At 49.1% G+C, this 19,625-nt stretch overlaps 1 long non-coding RNA gene across 1 annotated transcript; it reads right to left on the reverse strand.

The window, feature by feature from the left end:
• Window positions 1-1,314: 1,314 nt before the first annotated feature.
• Window positions 1,315-19,095, reverse strand: LOC132006895 (uncharacterized). The gene is made up of 5 exons (XR_009401257.1): window positions 19,001-19,095; window positions 8,150-8,188; window positions 6,471-6,531; window positions 2,652-2,750; window positions 1,315-1,385 (listed from the first exon to the last, which is right to left on the reverse strand). It is a non-coding gene; the product is annotated as an uncharacterized LOC132006895 (long non-coding RNA).
• Window positions 19,096-19,625: the final 530 nt, after the last annotated feature.

Raw genomic sequence — 19,625 nt, forward strand, 5'->3', positions numbered from 1 at the left:
CAGGAGCCCACTGGAAACAATTGGAGGAAACATCAGAGACAGGTCCTTGCATGTAGTAGCAGCAACTGCCAAGAAAATCCCCGGTCTCTGCTTTCCATGGAATCCAGTGAGTACCAGATCATTCGGTCCACAAAAATAAACCCAGGAAAATCCTGGACGTGGGTAGTGGCAATGGTTTGCAAAACATCATGGTAGTACTTAATACCACTGACTGTACACTTATAAATGGATTAAGTGGTAACATTTATGTTATACATATTTCACTATAGTTTTTTTTTGCAGGGGGGAAGGAAACTCAATTGCTTGCTTCTAAAACCTAAGATGTATTCTTGAGTATCTCTTTTTCTAACCCCATAGGACCAATCTGTGGGAAGTCTGCTCACCTGTACCTCCAGGAGGCTTCTGGAATCTTCCCCTCCACCCCTATAACCAGACCCTGGTCCAAACTCCTGTCCCCCTGCTCTGGCTGTCACAGAAGGAACCTCCTAACTTGTAACTTGCCTCTTCTGTAGACCTGCCCCTTCCTTGGTTCATTCCCTACTGAACAGCCAGATCCTAGGTTAGCTCACAGTGTCCCCCTATTTGAAACCTAACGGATTCCCCCGGCTCTGGGAATAAAAGCTAAGCTTCCAACCTGGCCTCCTGGCCCCTGTGATCGGACTCCGTCTGCTTCTCCAGCCCCATCGTGTGTCACTTGCTTTCCTGATCACCGAGCTCCAGCCTCACTGGCTGTCTTTCTGCTTCTCGAAAGTACTCAGCTCACTCCCACCTCAGGGCCTCTGCTCGTGCGGCTTCTCTGCCACGTCTTCGCACGGTGGCGCCTTCTGGCACTTGGACACCAGCTTCACATCATCTCTGCAGCAAAAACCCCTCCTTTGAGTCTGGAGCAGGCCACCCTGCTGCTCCATTATGGGGCCTCGTTGCATTTCCCATAGGGCCCTCGCGGTTCCCTAATATTTTTTGTTTATTTATCTAATGAGATATGGCCTGTCGCTTCCCCCTAGGATGGAAGCTCCATGAAGAGCAGAAACCTGCTCTCCTGTGTCCCCAGCATCCAAAACGGTGCCGGGCACACAGTAGGTGCACAACAGGCATGACACCATGAAGGAGTCGAGGGCATTTGCCAAACCCTGGGAATATCACTGACAGAGGCTTGAGTGGTGGAACCCAAAGAGATATGTCCATGCCCTTGGAAACATGATCTTTGCAGATATAATTAAGTTAAAGGTCTCATGGTAAGATCATCAGGATTACCCAGGTGGGCCCGATAGCCAATGACGAATGTCCCTAGAAGACACAGACACAGAGGAGATAGCCATGTGAAGACAGGCGCGGAGGCAGAATGATGTTGCCACAATCCAAAGAACATCTGAAGACCCCAGGATCTGGAAGAAACAAAGATCCTCCCCCGTTAGAGCCTTAGGAGGGAGGATGGCCTCGCCAACACCTTGATTCCAGACTCCTGGCCTCCAGGATTGGGACACGGTGCATTTCTGTCGTTCAGAATCACCCAGTTTGCGGTAATTTGTTACAGCTGTCTTACGACACGAATGCACTCCCCAAATTTACTTTCTTTTGGATTTTTCTGGCATGCCGTGTGTTCATGTTGAGGCTGAATTACCCGTATGAGCCAGGACGTGATTTCCATCCACAAACCCGTCAGATTCCACCAGTGGCGAGCTGAAGGAAGACTGTTCCTGGCCCAGTTCTCAGTGCCACCCACACAGGGGGCTGGGGTCGGAGCAGGCACCAGCAGGGGGTACTGATCCCCAGTGGGGAGTATCTGCACATCCGCTGCACAGGGAGGGGTTACAAAGCCACGGCTCAGGTGTCATTGTGGATCCAGGAAGCTTTGCTGCGTGTGGAAACCCTGAGTTCATACAGGTCTGGGTATCATTTGGACCTTGTCCATACCTCATCTGCAATCCCTCAAACTCCACCTTTAGCTCCTGCTACTTTGGTCCCCCTGAGCCTCACTACAGTGCAAAGACTTATTATTAAGGCTTGTTCTCCAACTGGTACTTCTAGGATTGTCAAAATGACGGAATGCAGGAAGGGGAACCGCTAAGATGGCGGAAAGTGAAGGGACTCTGTTCCCAGTCCCTCATTCGCTCCATCTCTTGGCGCACACCCAGTCCGATGGCGTTCACTGGGATCTTTCCAGGCCAAGGAGGACGGGGCAGCAGGAGAGAAAACAGAGAGGACAAAATAGCCCATAAGGCAACAGACCCAAGGAAAACGCAAGGACCTCAGAGGTGGTTAGCCAGTAAAAACTGGTTCTGGACCAAAAAAAGAAAAGATGATGGCCCCCTGGACACCAAAGGCAGACAGAATTCCTGTGTGTGTCATTAGCGTCTGGCAGCCATGTTTGGGAAACACAGACATTTGTCCTTTTCTAAGGCCACACCTCTGTTTTTCTTTCCTTTTTGACTGTGGGTTTTTCCACTTTATCTTTTCTGCCCAGGCCTCTCTGGGGACCCTTGAGCTCCTCTGCAGGGAGGTTCTTCTCGCCTTGTTGGAGAGAAGAGACAGTACAAATGCCCCATGAGGTACACAGGACCCCCCCCCCCACAGACGGCAGCAGGACACCAGCGCCCGCTCCCACCAGGGCCTGTGTGAGGGATGGGGGCAGGGAGGGGTGACTTCCTTACCCTGGGGCAGTGGAGGGCACGTGTGGCCAAGCGGACAGCATCCCGGACGGAGCCAGTGGAGGTCTGTTTATTTTCTGTTTCTCTTGCTCCCTTTTTTTCCTTTCCATTTTTTTCCCCAAAAGCAGAAAAAAAAAGCAAAAATTAGTGTGAAACCAGAGCGAAGAGAAAGAGAGGAAACGAGCAGATGCAGATGGGCAGGTGATCTTTCTGTGGGAAAAACAGGAGGTCTGGGGCACCTGAGTGGCTCAGTCGGTTAAGCATCTGCCTTACACCCAGGTCAGGATCCTGGGGTCCTGGAACTGAGCCCCAACTCGGGCTCCTGCTCAGCAGGGAGTTTGCGTCTCCCTCTCCCTCTGCCCCTCCCCCTGCTTGTGTGTGTGTGCCTACAGGTGCACTCTCTCTCTCATAAACAAATCTAAAAAAAAATAATAAAACACCCCCCAAAAAACAGGAAGCCTCCCTGACAACCAGGTGGGCAGTGAAACCAATATGAGCAACTGAGAGAGAAGGTCTCTGCAAGCCACATCGGGAGGTTCCATTCAGGAAGCAATTTGGGAGCACTAAGGACCTCCCAGAGAGCAGAGACTCTGGTCAGACTCCTCCCCCCGGGGGATCTTCTCACGCCTGAGTTGTGAAGATTGAAAGTGGCCACAGAGGCAAATGGACTTGTGAACAGAGAGGCTTCTACCCAGAAAAGTGTATCTGAGAAGTGAGGCGGGGATATCTGCGATGGAGGAGGGGGACACGCGCACGCGCACACACACACACACGCACACACAGATGGGCTTGCAATAAGCCTGCCTGGACCTTGCCTGCCCTAGAAAAGTTCTGAATGGATCAAGATTATGGCCGAGGCAGGATGGAAGGACAGACACCAGAAGGAGGGGCCTTCGTGGGGCAGCCCTGGGACTAGCCCTGGGGAAAATTTTTAAACTCATTTTGCTGTCAAATAAAACCCAAGTACACACAACAATAAAATGAATTTTAAAATAAAACAAACCACACAAAGCAAACATACGGGTTAACAGATCAGTGGAAGGTGAACACGGGGCGGTAGCTGCTACCCAGGTCAAGAGAGATTTCCCAGCCACTCCCAGGATCCCTTCTGAGGGCCCCCCCCCCCCCGCCCCGCGCCAACCACACCCCTCCCCCAATGGGAGCTCTCCTCCTGCCTTGTAGAGCAATCAAGACTTCAGCTTTTGGCAGTTTCTTACCCAGGTGTGCCTCGTATATTTTATTTAGGCTTGCGTATCTTTAATGACATGAGTCTTTTCAGTCTCTTAAATTTCTGAACTTCCTGCTGGATTCTTCCCTTCACTACCATTTCTTTGTAGCAGACATGAAGAGTTTCCCACCATCTGGATGTTGCCGGCTACACCCCCATGCGTCCAGGAGAGCCCTTGGCTACTATTTGAGAGGACAACGGGTATGATGGAGAAATCCCAGGCCCGAGTGTCATCCCAGCTCTGACCCTAACCAGGAAACCATTTGGTGTAGCCAGGGGACCTCTAGTGCAGCCGTTAAGAGACATGGGCCATGGAGTCGGGGGATCAGGTAACCCATTTCTGGTTCCAGGACTTGGGATTCTCTGTTTCTCATCTATGTGCAGGGTGAGCAATTCATATGTCAAGGTCTTTGTGCATTCAACGAGAAAACCTCTTCTTGCCGCTCCTGGTTCAAGAGAATCAGGAGATAAGTCTGCTGCTGCTATTATACCTCACTCTTACCACTAAAATCACTCTGGGCCCCTTAGCTCACCTCGGGATTTCGGGCTGGGCACCCAAAGAATCAGTGTGTTATTGTTGTTGTTGTTGCATAAAAATAACATGCCTTTAAAAATACATCCTAGGGCGCCTGGGTGGCTCAGTCATTGGGCACCTGTCTTCAGCTAAGGTCATGATCCCAGGGTCCTGGGATGGAGCCCTGCATCGGGCTCCCTACTCCGCAGAGAGCCTGCTTCTTCCTCTCGCAACCCCCACCCCCGGCTTGTGTTCCAGCTCTGGCTGTCTCTCTCTGTCAAATAAATAAAATCTCAAAGAAACAAAAAATAAAAAACAAATTAAAAAAATATATATCCTAGTGAGTTGAAATTTGTGTCTGCTTTCTTTTTTCCTACAAGGCTTCTCTTTTCTATTTCCTTTGGCACTGGAACCGTGTTTCAGACAAGTCAGTCAGTTGAGAGGAGGTGGTTAATTTGCTGGAGGCCGACATGTGTCAGCCTTCCTCTGGGGGAAGCATGCATTTCATGCCTTACCAAGAACACGCAGAGGGAAAGAACCAAAAACATGCCCTGACTTCCCCATGGGTCTGTTTTGAGGTTCAAACAAGATGGTAATAGTCTTCAGAGCCCTTTGAAAGCAAAAGCACTGGCGAGGATCGGTGGCATGTTTATGCCTGTCATTCTGAAGGACCTGGAGCACAGGTATGGCTCCTCTTTACACCTTGGGGCCATTGGACTTGCACCAGAGCCGGGGTCCCAAGCCCTGGTCCCCAGGAGAACTCATGCCTGGCAGAGGGCTTAACCTTGCCCTACATCTCACAGCAACTTGAGTTGAAAGCAGTTTAAATCATTGTGTAGAAGGAGGGGACCCCCCCCCCACATGTACATTCAGTATGGAGGGAAAAACATTGGTCATTCAAAGGTTGGCTGGTAGGGGGAGATGGAGGCTGGGGACTGAGCAGGGCAAGGGCGGGAGGCACCGAGACAGTAAAGATGCAGGGAGCTTCTGGGTTCCAAACAGAGCCCATGGGGCCAATTTGAGAAATTTTATTTATCTTTTGTTAAATTTAACACTCTGGAGACATCCAGACTCGCACACAAAGAGAGCCACCATACCCAGCACCCGTGCGTATGTGAGATGGAGAGTGTGAGATGAGTTAGATGATGAGGGAGAGAGGAGGGTGATGAGGGGAAGGAGTGCAAAAGAGAAGGAAGAATCTAGATGATCCTAGGCCTCTGACCACGTTGGGTAGCAAGAACTCAGGAGCTGAGCCAGAGTGGAGGAACATGATGAGCTCGGAGAGCAGAGGCTCTCTGGGCTGTGGGTGCTGTACTGTTTGCTCCCTACCTCTCAGTTCCCTACACTGGTATCTACTACATGAATAGGCAAAGGATCCTGGATAGTGGGGTCCAGCAAGGGCTCGCAAGCCTCCTGCAGGACTGGCCCACTCTGAGTGCTAAGCAAGAGAGAGCTGGCAGACCATCTGTTCTGTTTCCCCTCTGGTCCTTAAATGTTGGTTTTGTCTCTTGAGGATTTCTGAAAGTGAAAAATAACCACCTCACCTTTTTCCCAGAAAGAAAGAGGTTTAACTTATGAACTGAAGGGTGTGAGAGAATTTTCTGGAAAGAGACCAGGTGGTGTAACATGGCTGATGGTCCCACCCTGCCAGAAGCTACCCAGGCTGTGCTCCAGGGGCCTGGGCAAAGAATTCCGCTCTACCTTGCAGCCCCCCACCCCCTCTCTGCGTTGTGTGTCTGGGAACTTACCTAGAGCACAAGGTTCAGGATGGGAGAGATACCCACAGACCACGCTGACTATAGAGGGGCTGGGATGGGGACAGGTCCCTCTGCATATTCCAGACAGTCACGCTCACATTCATTTTATGTTTAGATGACACTGACCATTCTCCTTGGAAATGCCAAGCTTCCTACTTCTCCTCCACTATATATGACCAGAGATGTCATCACCCCGGTTGGCCAACCCTAATTCCAGAGTACCTCTTCCTTATCACAATTCATGCAATTATAGGCAACACCACGGGTGCTCTCGAGTCTGGTTTTATAACTCCTTGGCGTGCAAATAACCCCAAGATACAGACCTGAGTCACTTGCAGGTGACTTCCAGCCAGCATGACTCTACTGCCATCTCTCCTTCGCCTTCTAGCCAAAAAGCAAAACAACAAATCACTCCCTCTCCATTAAACTTCTACCAGCCTTTTAGACCCAGCTCACCGTCTTCAAAGAAGCTTCTCTTCACACAGTAATTTCTCTCATTAATTTGAACTCCACATGCATACGTGCTGCTTTGACAAATGTATTATACCATATTTGTACCCGTCACCAAGTTATCATTTGGCACGTTCAGTGCTATGTCATCTTCCCAGCTGGACTCAGAGTTCCTTGAAGACTTGCTTCTTGGCCTCCCTGAGAGAAGTAGATGTGTGGACTTTATGGATTCCTTCAGAAGCGCTTCTTTTGGGATGCCTGAGTGGCTCAGTTGGTTAAGTGAAGAAGAAGAAGAAGAAGAAGAAGAAGAAGAAGAAGAAGAAGAAGAAAGGAGAAGGAGAAGGAGAAGGAGAAGGAGAAGGAGAAGGAGAAGGAGAAGGAGAAGGAGAAGGAGAAGGAGAAGGAGAAGGAGAAGAAGAAGAAGAAGAAGAAGAAGAAGAAGAAGAAGAAGAAGAAGAAGAAGGAGAAGAAGAAGAAGAAGAAGAAGTGCTTCTTTTGAGTTTTGGTTTATAGCCTCCTGCCTCAAATGTTGAGATAGAAGCTTAAGGTGGCAGACATTTCTCAGCAGGATCCAGGACATTCTGAACTGCCTTCAACAGCTCTGACACCCGTGGAGATCTTGACAGTCACCTGGAGGGCAGATGTGGTCCTGGGGAAAACCCATTCAGAGAGTTGCATTTTGGTTCCTAAGACTTTTAATATTTCTTATCATCAAGGACAGGAATTTGAAGTTGAGAAAGTTCTGTACAGACATTATTAAAATAATTCTCTTCCCTTAGCCTCCCCTATGTTTTAGTGACTTATCTACAGTTGCCTCTCTTTGTTCAACCTGGTGTCAAAACATGTAGGTTTTGTCACTTCTCTGGGTCTTCATTACTATGGAACCCTTATCAGGGCTCCCAGGTTGCAGAAAACTTATATTAAATAAATGTGCATACTTTTCTCCTGTTATTCCGTATTAAACCAGTGTAACCCACAGGATAGCTGAAAAACCTAGAGAAGGAATTTGTTTGCCCTTCATTAAGAAAATGAAATTTTAAAAAGAACAAAACATAAATTCTCTTGTCATTATTAGACTCAACAATGAGAAAATCACTCTCTAGAACATCCAGTTGGGTCAGTTGGTAAAGCATGCAATTCTTTTTTGTTTGTTTGTTTTCCTTTTTTTAAAAAATTTTTTAAATTTATTTTTTATTTTTAGCATAACAGTATTCATTATTTTTGCACCACATCCAGTGCTCCATGCAATCCGTGCCCTCTATAATACCCACCACCTGGCACCCCGACCTCCCACCCCCCCGCCCCTTCAAAACCCTCAGATTGCATGCAATTCTTGATCTCAGGGTTGTGAATTTGAGCCCTGTGTTGAGTGTAAAGATTATTTAAAAATAAAGAATCTTTTAAAAAGGATGAAGAAAGAGAGAGAAAGAGAAAGAAAGAAAGAGAGAGAGAGAAAAGAAGGGAAGAAGGAGGGAGGGAGAAAGGAAGAAAAATCATTCTCTCAGATTGCTATGAAACATTCTAGAAAATTCCTCCTCACTCTTATACTTACTTCTTCTTGAACTGGTAATACATGGATCGGTCCCTGTTCCTGAAAGTTTGGGAAACAATGGTCAACCCCATCTTGAAATAATTTTCTGTGCTTCAGTAAAACACATTCTTTCTTATACTATTATAAGTAATATAAAAGTTTATTTAACAAACAACAAAAAAAAAGCAAAATAATGTACTTCTCCTTCCCCAGTATTCTCTGTCCCTCGCCTTGGCTCAGCTCCACCTCCTTCTTCCTCTCTTCCTCCCTCTGTCCTTCCATTTTCTTTATCTAGAATCTCAATAGCCAACTAACTGGAGGGTTTGACTTTCCTTTTTTTTAATGCACGAATTTAGCCCTGTGTTGCAACTTCTCTGGAGAACAGGTGGGAACAGAGCCAGGAACTCCCACGGAACAGGAACGGTGCCTGTGGTCACACCTTACAACGGGGGCGGCTGTAAACCACTTGCTAACTGGCAAGACAAGAGATAAGAGAGATGTATCTGTTAAGCCACAATTAGGTATGCTCCTAGCTTCCTCTTTAGGGAAGTTCCAGCCCTGGACACCTCTAGCTTTACTCTCTCCAGCATCGTGTGGGGGCCCATTGCTCTGGAAGCCAAGCTTAGACATCCCTACCTTCCTCAATTCTTGAAGGAGTCCACATACCCTGTAAGTTCCAGTGGTTTGACCCCTTTACCAAACTGTCTCTTCCCTTGTGACCCAGCCTCCTGGCTCATTGCGTGGCCCTGTTTCCTAATTGCCATAGTCAGCCTTGTATCTCCCCTGCTGATCTCCAACCGGGTTACCAGATAATGGATGAGCTCCATGTTCTTGTCTACAGTGCCTACTCAATGGCCTGTGGTAGGCATAATTATAAAGATAAAACCCAAAGATAAGAGGTGTCTAAAGTTCAGATTTAGGGTCTGTATCACATTTATCATTACATCTTATGGTGTGGGATGACCTCACTGGCAGCTGGAGGAGTCTAGTGGGATAGGGATCCGCCCTGGAAGGATCCACAGGCTATCTGAACAGTGCTTGTTGGGTTAGCAGAGAGGGATTGCAGAAATGGCGTGTGGGGATTTGAGGGAAGAGAGCAGGCTGACCCAGACACTGGCTCAGGTCAGGGTGGCTGGAGCTGTGGGCACCTAAGGGGGAGAAGCAGAGGCTAATGCTGGAGAAGGAGGTTGAGGCCCGGCAACTTAGGCAGCTTGGCCTGAGCTCCTACTACTGTTGTGAGACCCCAACAGTAACCTTCTGTTATGTCTCCCCAGCTCCTTTCTTGTCCTCCCCAAATACACAAAGTGATCCTTTTAAAGCAGAGCTCAGCCCTGTCACTGCCCTGCTTCACCTCCTCCACTGGTTTTCTTACATCCAGACCTCGCCTTTTCAATGTATTTTAAGACAAAGATGAACATGCAACAGAGACCATATGTGGCCACAATGCCTCTAAGGTTTACTATCTAGTCCTTTACAGAAAATGTTTGCCAACCCCTGATCCATAGGAACGCTCCCACAGGATTACTTGTAATAACAAAAACAGGAAACATCTGAACTACTCATCAACAGAATAAATAAAGTATAGCTTGTTCCCATAACGAACAACACACAGTGATGGAAATGAACACACGTAGCTCTGTGTAGCAATAAGGGTGATTATGATGAAGCGTATCGAGCCAATAAAATGGGGACAGAATGCACAAACCAGAAGATTTCTCTTATATCAAGAACAAAGACAATCAAAAGCCAACTACCTAAGTGAGGGAGGCATATCTGGACCCTAAGGTATGAAGAAAAGTAAAAAATTGTATTTTTTAAGAAGTCAAAACTGTGATCCCTTCAAGGGCTGAGGGAGAAATGGGGGCTGGTGATCAGGGAGAGGCACATGGAGGTACAACGAGCCATGTTTCACTTCCTGACCTCAGTGGCAGTGTCGTGGGTTTTCCCTGTGAAACTAATCTTAATTTGTGTGCCTCTATTTTATACATTCACCTGTATGGAAGACTGTATGGGTCAGCTATTGCTACAAAAATGCCGTGTAACAAACCAGCCCAATATTCAGGGGCTTAAAACCAGGGTCCTTTGTTCTCACAGCTCTGGGGGTCAGCAGGGCCCTCACACGAGGTTTGAACATCGGCCACCGAAGCCCTATCAGGTGTGTTCATTCTGAGCTTGACTCAGGAGGCAGGAGCTACCCAGAAGAAGCTCCTCTCATGGCAGTAGTGAGAAGCTCATCTGGGGCAGTGTTTTTCCCTTGACTGAAGGACATCATATGGCCAAGCCCAAAATCAAGGGCTGGAGGAATCTACTCTGCCTGCATGGTGACAGAGGGGTAAGGAATTGGGGCCAATAATGTAAGTTTATGCCTCCCAGTAAGAGCCTCAGTGAGTTAGGAGGGACATCGTGGCTGTTTAGGATGCCCAGCTGGGATGACTCAGTTAGGAGTCAGCAATCCTGATCTGGAGCTCAGAAAGATCTCCAATGTAGACCAAGGCCTAGTTCTTCTGCATTATTGTAGCAAACAACCTCCTGTGAGGGGCCGAGGGGTCTGGGGACAGCACACCCAAATGAAGATAGAGCATCACTGACGTGAGTTGATCCCAAGAGGACAATCCAGTTTGGGGATTTAGGCAAGGACCAGCCTGAGGACAAGAGGAGAGGACTAAGGAAGGAGGCTGATGCTGAATGAGGCAAATGCTACTGGAGGCCTAGAGTAGAATGTGCTGGGCTTTTGCTCCAGGGGATCTGCTTAGAGAAAGGAATTTTGGTGACCCCTTGGGGACCACATTCCATCTGCAATGGGTCGAGGCAACAGGAGACAAAACAGGGCTGTTCTTTTGCGCAGCTGCCTGCTTGAGTGGCCCTCCTTTCGAGACTCTGTCCTGCCCTAGGTCATCAGTGCCTTGGACTCTAGGCAGGAACAATGTTCACCATGACCGCTTTTCAACACTCATCACCTTCCTCCAATTCCATTTGAAGAATTGCTGTAACACAAAAAAGGACAGAGAGGTGGTGGTTGGGAAAGGATGCTGTACCCAGAGAGGATATCATATTGCCGAGAACTAGCAGAGTTCGGGTTTCTGCCCTCACAAAGGTGAGTTCATGGTCAATGCCCTCAAGGAACTTACTGTGTTTATGGGGAAATGCTTGCAAACACCTTACGGGAAGGCAAGACAGGACCCCACTAGGGCTGAGTAGACCCACCTGCTATCTGCAGTGATGGCATTGAGGAAGGAGCGGAGGGGCAGGTCTGCAGAGGAGGAGGCACCGAGGGTGTGGGATGAGCAGGAAAAGGCATCCAGGGGAGGCATGGCAGCTCACAGAGTGTCTTAGAGCGTATGCATGGGGAGGAAGTAGGTCGCAGATGAGGCTGGGGAGGAAGTCTGGGGCTCAGGAATGGAGGACATCCTAAGCCGGGTGGGGTCACGCTAATTATACTTTGCAGGCAATGGGGAGCCACTGTGGGTTTCTGAGGAGGACAGTAACCTCCCGTCTTAGAAGATCTACGTGGTAGCGATGTGAAAATGAGTTGCTCATTGGGACCTGAGGGGGGGATTACCAGGGGGCTGTTGCGAACCGTGAACGTGATGAAATCTGAAGGTGGAAAGTGTGACTCAGGAGTCCTTGGAAGCAGAGTCTCCTTGTCCTCTCCGGCCCAAGACCCTGCTGTGCGTCCTTCCCATGGACTGGGCTAATCTAACTTCCTCTGTCCTCCCTGGTCTCCCTGTGAGACTCCGTGTCCTGTGAGCCAGGCTGCGACCAGGCGGGATTAAACCCCGGGCCATGTTGTGCAAGAGCAGAAATCAGCTCTTCCTGATATGACCCACGTCCACCAGGAGGAGTCACACTCAGGGCTCCCTCAGCCATGTCTGGTGATCTCTAAATGAAGACGGAACTCGGACTGCAGTGGGAGGGGCGTAAGTCCTCCAGAACAGCGCTGATCCAGAATGTTCTGCCTAGGTGAGCCCATTATAAACCTTCAAGATGATTCAGCACCACTGATAGTTTAGGGTTCATTCAAATTACTCCTCCCACCTCCCTTGACTTTTTTTTTTTTTTTTAAACCAAGATGTATTAAAAATATCAAACCCAGGGTGCCTGGGTGGCTCAGTCATTACGCGTCTGCCTTTGGCTCAGGTCATGATCCCAGGGTCCTGAGAACCAGCCCCACACTGGGCTCCCTGCTCGGCAGGAAGTCTCCTTCTCCCTCACCACTCCCTGCTTGTGTTCCTTCTCTTGCTGTGTCTCTCTCTGTCAAATAAGTAAGTAAAATCTTAAAAAAAAAAAAAAAAATGAAGCCATGCATCTTGGTGTGTGGGTTCAGATAATATGGTCACCATAGCTACAGGACAAGTCACTTCACACCTTACATCCTCAGTTTTCCTACCTGTCAAATAATTTGAACACATGGTGGCCACAGTGCCCTCCTGTTGTCGTATCACAGACAACTGGCCCAGGTAGGCGACCCAGCGAAATCTGCTGCCCTCACAAGCCGGGCTGGAGTCCTGACTTGCTTGGCTACCCAGGCAAGCTACTTTACGTCTCTGTGTCTTAGTTCCCTCGTCTGAAACATGGCAAAGATAATAGAACCTAACTCACATGTCGGGAGGATTACACAGGTGAATGTGAAAATGAGCGCACAACTTCACAGAGCGCTTGGCACGTGGAGAGTGCTTGGTTCTCGTGTAACCCGAAGGTAGTAGCAACCCACGCGTCCTTCTCTGATGAAGGAATGGATGAAATGTGGTCTATTCAGGCGGAGGAGTATCACTCAGTATGGAGGAACCTCCAGGAAGTGATGTTAAGGAAAATAAATCAGTCACAAAAGGATGAATACTCTAGGATTCTGCATCTACGAGGTACCTAGCGTTGTCAGATTCACAGACTGAAAACAAAATGGTGGTTGCCAGGGGCTGGGGGGGGTGGAGGGGGGAGTAGGGATTTTTGTTGAATGGAGACCGAGTTTCAGTTCCACAAGATGGAGAAGTTCTGGAGAAGGATGGTGGTGACGCTGGCATACCAGTGTGATGTACTTAATGCCACTGAACTGTGCCCTTAAAAATGGTGAAAACTGTAAATTTGGGGCCACGTCTATTTTACCACCACTTAAAAAGAAAGTGTTGGGGTGCCTGGGTGGCTCAGTTGGGCGTCCAACTCTTGGCTCACGTCGTGATCTCATGGGTTGTGGGATCAAGTCCCACAGCAGGCTCCATGATCAGCGCGGAGTCTGCTTCTCTCCCTCTCCCTCCGCCCCTCCCCTCTCTCTCACACATGCCCTCTCTCCCCCTCTTTCTCTCTCTCGAATAATAAGAAGGAAGGAAGGGAGAGAGGGAGAAAGAGAGGGAGGGGAGGAAGGAAGAAAGACAGACAGGAAGGAGGGAAAGTATTAGCTATTGTCCTTTCTAGTCTTAGCTATCTGGAAAGTTTCTCTTAGGAGGAGAGCCCAAATGGTTGCCAGGATCTGTGCCGACCGTAACTCTGGCAGATAGGGTCAAATCTTCTCACACCCTCTCAGTTACATCTGTTATCTTGTCCATTTAAATCTAGTCCCACCCTTCCATGGCAGGAGAACTATGGGACAGACCATCTTGAGGCAGAGTTGAGGAGAGCTGGAGGAAAAAGTGTGGGTCTCAGAGTCCCCTCCAATCAGCACCAGGCAAATGGCAGATCTAGGAGGAGAGATACTGAGGCTCTGATGGCTGGTAGGGCTTGAAGGCCTTTGGTCACACTTGTGCCCTCAGCAAAGCCACGTCCCCTGGGACCCACAGAGGGAGGGCCAGCAGACCATGGGCTTTGGACAGAGGATTCTTACTTACAGTCTGGCCCAGGAAACGCCCAGGACGAAAGTGGGGGCACCAGCCTTCACTGATGGGATCGTTTCACACTTGAACAGATCTTTACAACAACGGTGCTGCTCAGCCTTGGCAGCACACGGGGACCACCGTGGGGAGTTTAGGGAGCACTGATGCCCACCCCCCGACTCCCACAGGTTCTAGTTTAATTGATCTGGTGCAGTCTGGGTCCTGGGATTTTAGAAAGCTCTCTGCCTCATTCTAACATGCTACCAACATTTGACACCGCTGCCCTGACGTTCCTAGAGGAAGCCCATGGCCTCTGTGAGCAAAATGGGAGCAGAAGCAAATGTCCCTTAAAAGCTGCTAAGGAGGGGCGCCTGAGGGGCTCAGTCGGTGAAGGGTCTGCCTTCCGCTCAGGTCGCGATCCCGGCCCCTGCATCAGGTTCCCTACTCCACGGGAAGCCTGCTTCTCCCTCTCCTACTCCCCCTGCTTGTGTTCCCTCTGTCGCTGTGTCTCTCTTTGTCAAATAAATAAAATCTTTTTTAAAAAAGGAAAGGTTGCTAAGGAAGCCCAGCCACCAGGAGGTGATGGTGTCAAGTGTGAGGGTCACAGAACAGGTGTTTTCACGGTCAGGAGCCACTCTCCTGAAGCCGTTTGGTCTGCGCACACACGGTAACACCAAGAAGGCCCTGCCTTATCTGTTCAAGACGTGGTTTTGTAAAATAGCAAACAGATGCCCAAACGGCCACTTTTCTGCCAGTCATGCTGCCTGGGCTTTCCCCTTTGGCTTGTCCTATAAGTGCTGGGAAGGGTGCGGTCAGAACAGACCCTGTCACATCCTGTTGGTCTGCTGACCGCCAAGTGCCCCTGCTGACTCCAGCTTTCTTGATGTAATAACAAAGTTGTCAGATATGTTTCTTCACGCCCTGAAGTCTGCTGTCCCTTCCGTCTGGATCCACGTGTGGCAAAAGGCTGACTCATTTCCCTGAGCCAACCAAATGCTAGTGCTTCCTGGATCTACAGACCCAGGGGATGGCTCCTCCAGCAGGGTTCATGGAAAGTTGTGGAAGCCTCCAGAGCTCCCAGCAAGGGTCTTGAGGTCTAACTCAAGGGAGGTGGCATTGTAGGGACAGCTGGCTGACAGGTGCAGGCTTTGAGATCTTGGTGGATGAGATGTAGAAATACAAAAACGTGGGGCGCCTGGGTGGCTCAGTGGGTTAAGCCGCTGCCTTCAGCTCAGGTCATGATCTCAGGATCCTGGGATCGAGTCCCATATCGGGCTCTCTGCTCAGCAGGGAGCCTGCTTCCCTCTCTCTCTCTCTCTGCCTGCCTCTCTACCCACTTGTGATTTCTCTCTGTCAAATAAATAAATAAAATCTTTAAAAAAAAAAAAAAAAGAAAAGAAAAGAAAGAAATACAAAAACGTGGTCAGCTCTAACTCAGCCCTTTGAGGACAGGGCCAGAATGTTCCTCCGGGTGGTGTAGAAGACTCAAGCATTCTGCTGAGACACTCACCCGCTTCTGCTCCATCATTCAAGACATATTCATTGCCAGACACTGTTCAAGGCCCCTGAAAAATGGCACACACAAGACAGGTGTGGACCGCATTGTCTCTTTTTTCTTTTTTTTTTAAGACCTCATTTTTGCAAAGCAGTTTTAAGTTTACAAACAGACTGAGAGGAAGGTATGGGGATGTCCCCTCACACCCCAGGCCCCGCCCCCATGCACAGCCTTCCCCATTACCCATCTCACTCACCAGAATGGTACTGTAAAAAAACAAAAAACAAAAAAAAAAAAAAACAAGGAGGAACCTTAATTGACACATCGCGATCATCCAACATCCACGGTTTACTATAGGGGTCACCCTTGATGTTGTACATTCTATGGGTTTGGACGAATGTATATGGACATGCATACCGAGTATCTTCACTGGCCTCATAACCCTCTGCGCCCTGTAGGTTTATGCCGCCACTTCAACTCCTGGCGACCGCTGTCTTTTCTATTATCTCCACAGCTTTGCCTTTTCCAAAATGTCACCTCGTTGAAATTATTACAGGATGCGGCCTTTCCAGGTGGGTTTCTCTCACTTAGTATCATGCTCTGAAATTTCTTCCACTTCTTTCCATGGCTAGAGAGCACCAGCAATATCCTGTTGTCCAGGTGGACCAGGTTATTCATCTGGTCACCTGCTGACCGACATCCAGACTGCTCCCAAGTTGGGGTCATTATGAATCAGAGGGCTAGAAACATCGTGTGCAAGGTTTTTAGAAACGTGTTTTCATCTCCCCTGGGTCAGTACCAAGGAGCATACTGCTGGATCGTATGGTAAGAGGATGTTTCGCTGTGTGAGAAACTTCCAAACTATCTTCCAAAGCGCCTGCACCATTGTTGAAGTTGTGCATTTTCATCGAACCCTGTCTCCTCCTGGAGCTTATTACCAAAATATGCGCTTGGGGAATAGCACTCACTGTCTGGACTTTTCCTTGTCTTCCCTCCAGTTTTATTAAGATACAGTCGACACACTGCACTGCTCTTTTTTGGTGAGCCAATAATCATGAACCCTCCGGGAGCGCCAGTTTCTGGGCTAAACCCTCTTTCTAAATAACGTCTTCCTTTTAGTGCAATTCCCATTCTCCCTTCCCCCACAAACAACCACCCTGACATGTTTCCTGTTTGCCCCTGTTTGTGTTTTGGAATCTGTTTGTTTTCTACACATGTATTTGCATTTTTAGTCCTGCTGGCTATGTCCCTGTAAATCAGGACGCATGCGCGCTTTCTTCCCGTGGCACTGTGTTGGTGTGACCCACCTACCCTCCTGCCTTGCGGCTGGTGATGATCCCTAGAATGCCACCACCAGGTCTACACCTGTCCATGCCCGCCCCGAAGCAGCCTGGACTGTACCCAGTTCTTTGCCCCCACAAGAGCCCTCGGCTATGATGAGCATCACATGCACGTGTCCCCTGCACGAGAGGGTTCAGGATACACACACACAGTCCCAGGAGCAGATTATGGGTTATTGGTTGGTAGGTGGAGATAGTCTGGCTAAATAGGGCAGATTGCTCTGCACAGAAGCTACACCCCCTACACCTCACTCTCGGTCATGTAGGGAACTTAGGGCTTCACATCCCTGATCCGGGAGGTGTCGCTCAGCTTTTAAAATTTTGCCCAACAGGTGGAAAGGGAGATCTCCTTAGTTCAACCTGCCATTACGCTGTACCCAGTAAACTTCTCTCCATGTGTTTGTTCAGATCTTTAGTCTCTTATCCGGAAAATTACCCATTATGCTTTGCTGGTGTTTCCATTCAGTTCTTCTGTCTTGTGGATGAGCAGGAGGTCCTGTTTGTTCTAGATCTGAGTCTCCTCTTGGTTTAGAGATGGTGTTCCTGCACTCTCCTGGCCCAGTCTGTTATCTGTTCGTTATCTTTGGCCGTTGTGTCTTTCGTTTTACAGAAATCCTTTATTTGTAAAGGGATCACATGAATGTTGAGTCCTTTGTGCTTTTGAAGTTTTGGAAACAAGTCTGTAAGGATATTATCTTACAGAGAGTCTCTATCATAATTTCATAGTTTCTATTTTAGTTAGGGCTCCAGTCTATCCGCACACGAGCTTTGTCAACAGTGCTCAAGAGGGACCTGGTTTTGTTGGTCTCTGCTGACTTCACTATTTAGAGATCTTTACAACGGTTCTCGGGGGTGGGGGGTAGAGGGGAAACCCAAGGCAAAGAAGGTCAAAATGCTAGCAAGTGGCAGAAGCCCAATCTCTGATTTTATTTCTTCAGGTGTCGAATAGCCGGATCATGTTATGGGTCTCCAGGGCCCAGAGCAATAAAGCCCAGTGCTCCGCACACAACTCTGCCAGGGCAAGCACTATGGGTCACCTAGAGAACAGATGAAGCCTTTGGCTCTGTCTCTTAGATTTGGTTCAACAGGAAATGCCAGTGAACCCAGGACAGGTCACACCCAGACCCCCAGTAGGAAGCCCCTTCCCATTTCTCTGACCCTCCCTCTACTAGGTAAGCCACAGCCGCAGCCTACCCAAAAGCAGCTTTTCCTCCCTCATTTTAGGGCCTCTTCAATTTATTGACATTTGTTTGTTTGTTTTTTAAGATTTTAATTATTTATTTGACAGACAGAGATCACAAGTAGGCAGAGAGGCAGACAGAGAGAGGAGGAAGCAAGCTCCCCGCTGAGCAGAGTCGGATGCGGGCCTTGATTCCAGGACCCTGAGATCATGACCTGAGTCCAAGACAGAGGCTTAACCCACGGAGTCACCCAGGTGCCCCATGTTTGTAAGTAGGATTTATTAGGGCTCACAAGCCCAAAATACTATACTTCAAGCACTGTGTCATACTGTCCTCCATGAGGTACCCTACCCCTACCGTCCAGATCACGGAGAACTATCAGACACAATTAAAATGCTGGCCACTGAGCTAGGCTCTAATTTTTTTTTTTTTTTATGCGTTGTCATAGCAATGCTGCCATGGAACATTCCAGCGCCCCGAATGGCCCGGATGAGGGCTTATAGTCATTCTGCTGAACTGCAAGACCCCACATGTCTCACTCCACAAAGAAAGCCCATCCGATCCACGAAGGCTCGCTGTATGTCCACACTTTCCACGGAGCCCGGCTTCCCAGCCCAGCCAGACAGCAGGGTGCTTGTCACTGTGTCTGGCAAAGACTCTTAGTCCCCTTTGTGTAACCGAATCCTGGGGACTACAGCAGGACTGCTCTGGGGTCTTTGTTCCTCTTTCCCATGACCTATTGTTCTCAGAGCCTTTGCCTTCTGCATAATCATCTTGTTTTTACCCCATCTTGGCTACCGTGCATTATCCTCATGCATTATCCTCACGGCTCCCCCAACCTCCCGGCCTGCAGCTCTCACCGCTTCTCTCCAACCCATTTCCTCTCACGTTCCAGCGGCAGGCATCATCGTATCCGCAGGTCTTTTCTTCCCCCTTGTTTTTTCTCTAGGGGGAGAAATGTCACATCACCTCCCTCCCTCCTGGTCCCCACCGGCTCCAGAGTCCCCCGTCCCCCATGTGGACTCAGCCACTTGTGGGGAGCCCCTCTGCTTTACCTTGTTTCTACCGACCGTCCGGTCTGGCTTGGGCAGCAGTGGCTTTCCCTCATCCTTTGGCCAGATCTGCATGTGAGCTACAGAACAGCCCGTCTGCTTCCTGCTGCACTTCTGATGGATTTTTAGGGAAGGTGACTGGCCCTGAACCCTAGTCAGTGTCTCTCATTATTCCCGGGAATAATCTCCTTTACTGAGTTCTTCCCGTTAACGCTTATCACTTCAACACATTACGCAACACATTGAGCACCTTGAGTTACAAGACAGTCCCTCCCTCTCAGAGATTTCCTCCTTATCCTGTTTGCTCCGGCCAAAGCTCAGGAATACCTGGGTTCCCTCCACGCTCGGGGACGGATTCACCAGGGAAGGTACTAGGGAGGCACTGATGGCGTCACTAAAGGCGCACTTGGGTTTGACGTGGGGTTCATTGAATGAGCATAGATTATACCCCCCTCCCTCCCCCAAACCCAACCTTCCCAGCAGCTGACGCCAGACCCTCCTGTCCAACTCACAACTGGGAACTTTTGTTGTCAGCACCTTCACATCTTCGCTCATTCTGTCCCTTTCCCTTCAGAGTCCCCCCCCCCCCCCCCAGTTTATTTGTCAGAGAGAGAAAGAGAGAGCCCAC

This window comes from Mustela nigripes, chromosome 1, assembly GCF_022355385.1.
Source record: "Mustela nigripes isolate SB6536 chromosome 1, MUSNIG.SB6536, whole genome shotgun sequence".
NCBI classification, from domain to species: domain Eukaryota; kingdom Metazoa; phylum Chordata; class Mammalia; order Carnivora; family Mustelidae; genus Mustela; species Mustela nigripes.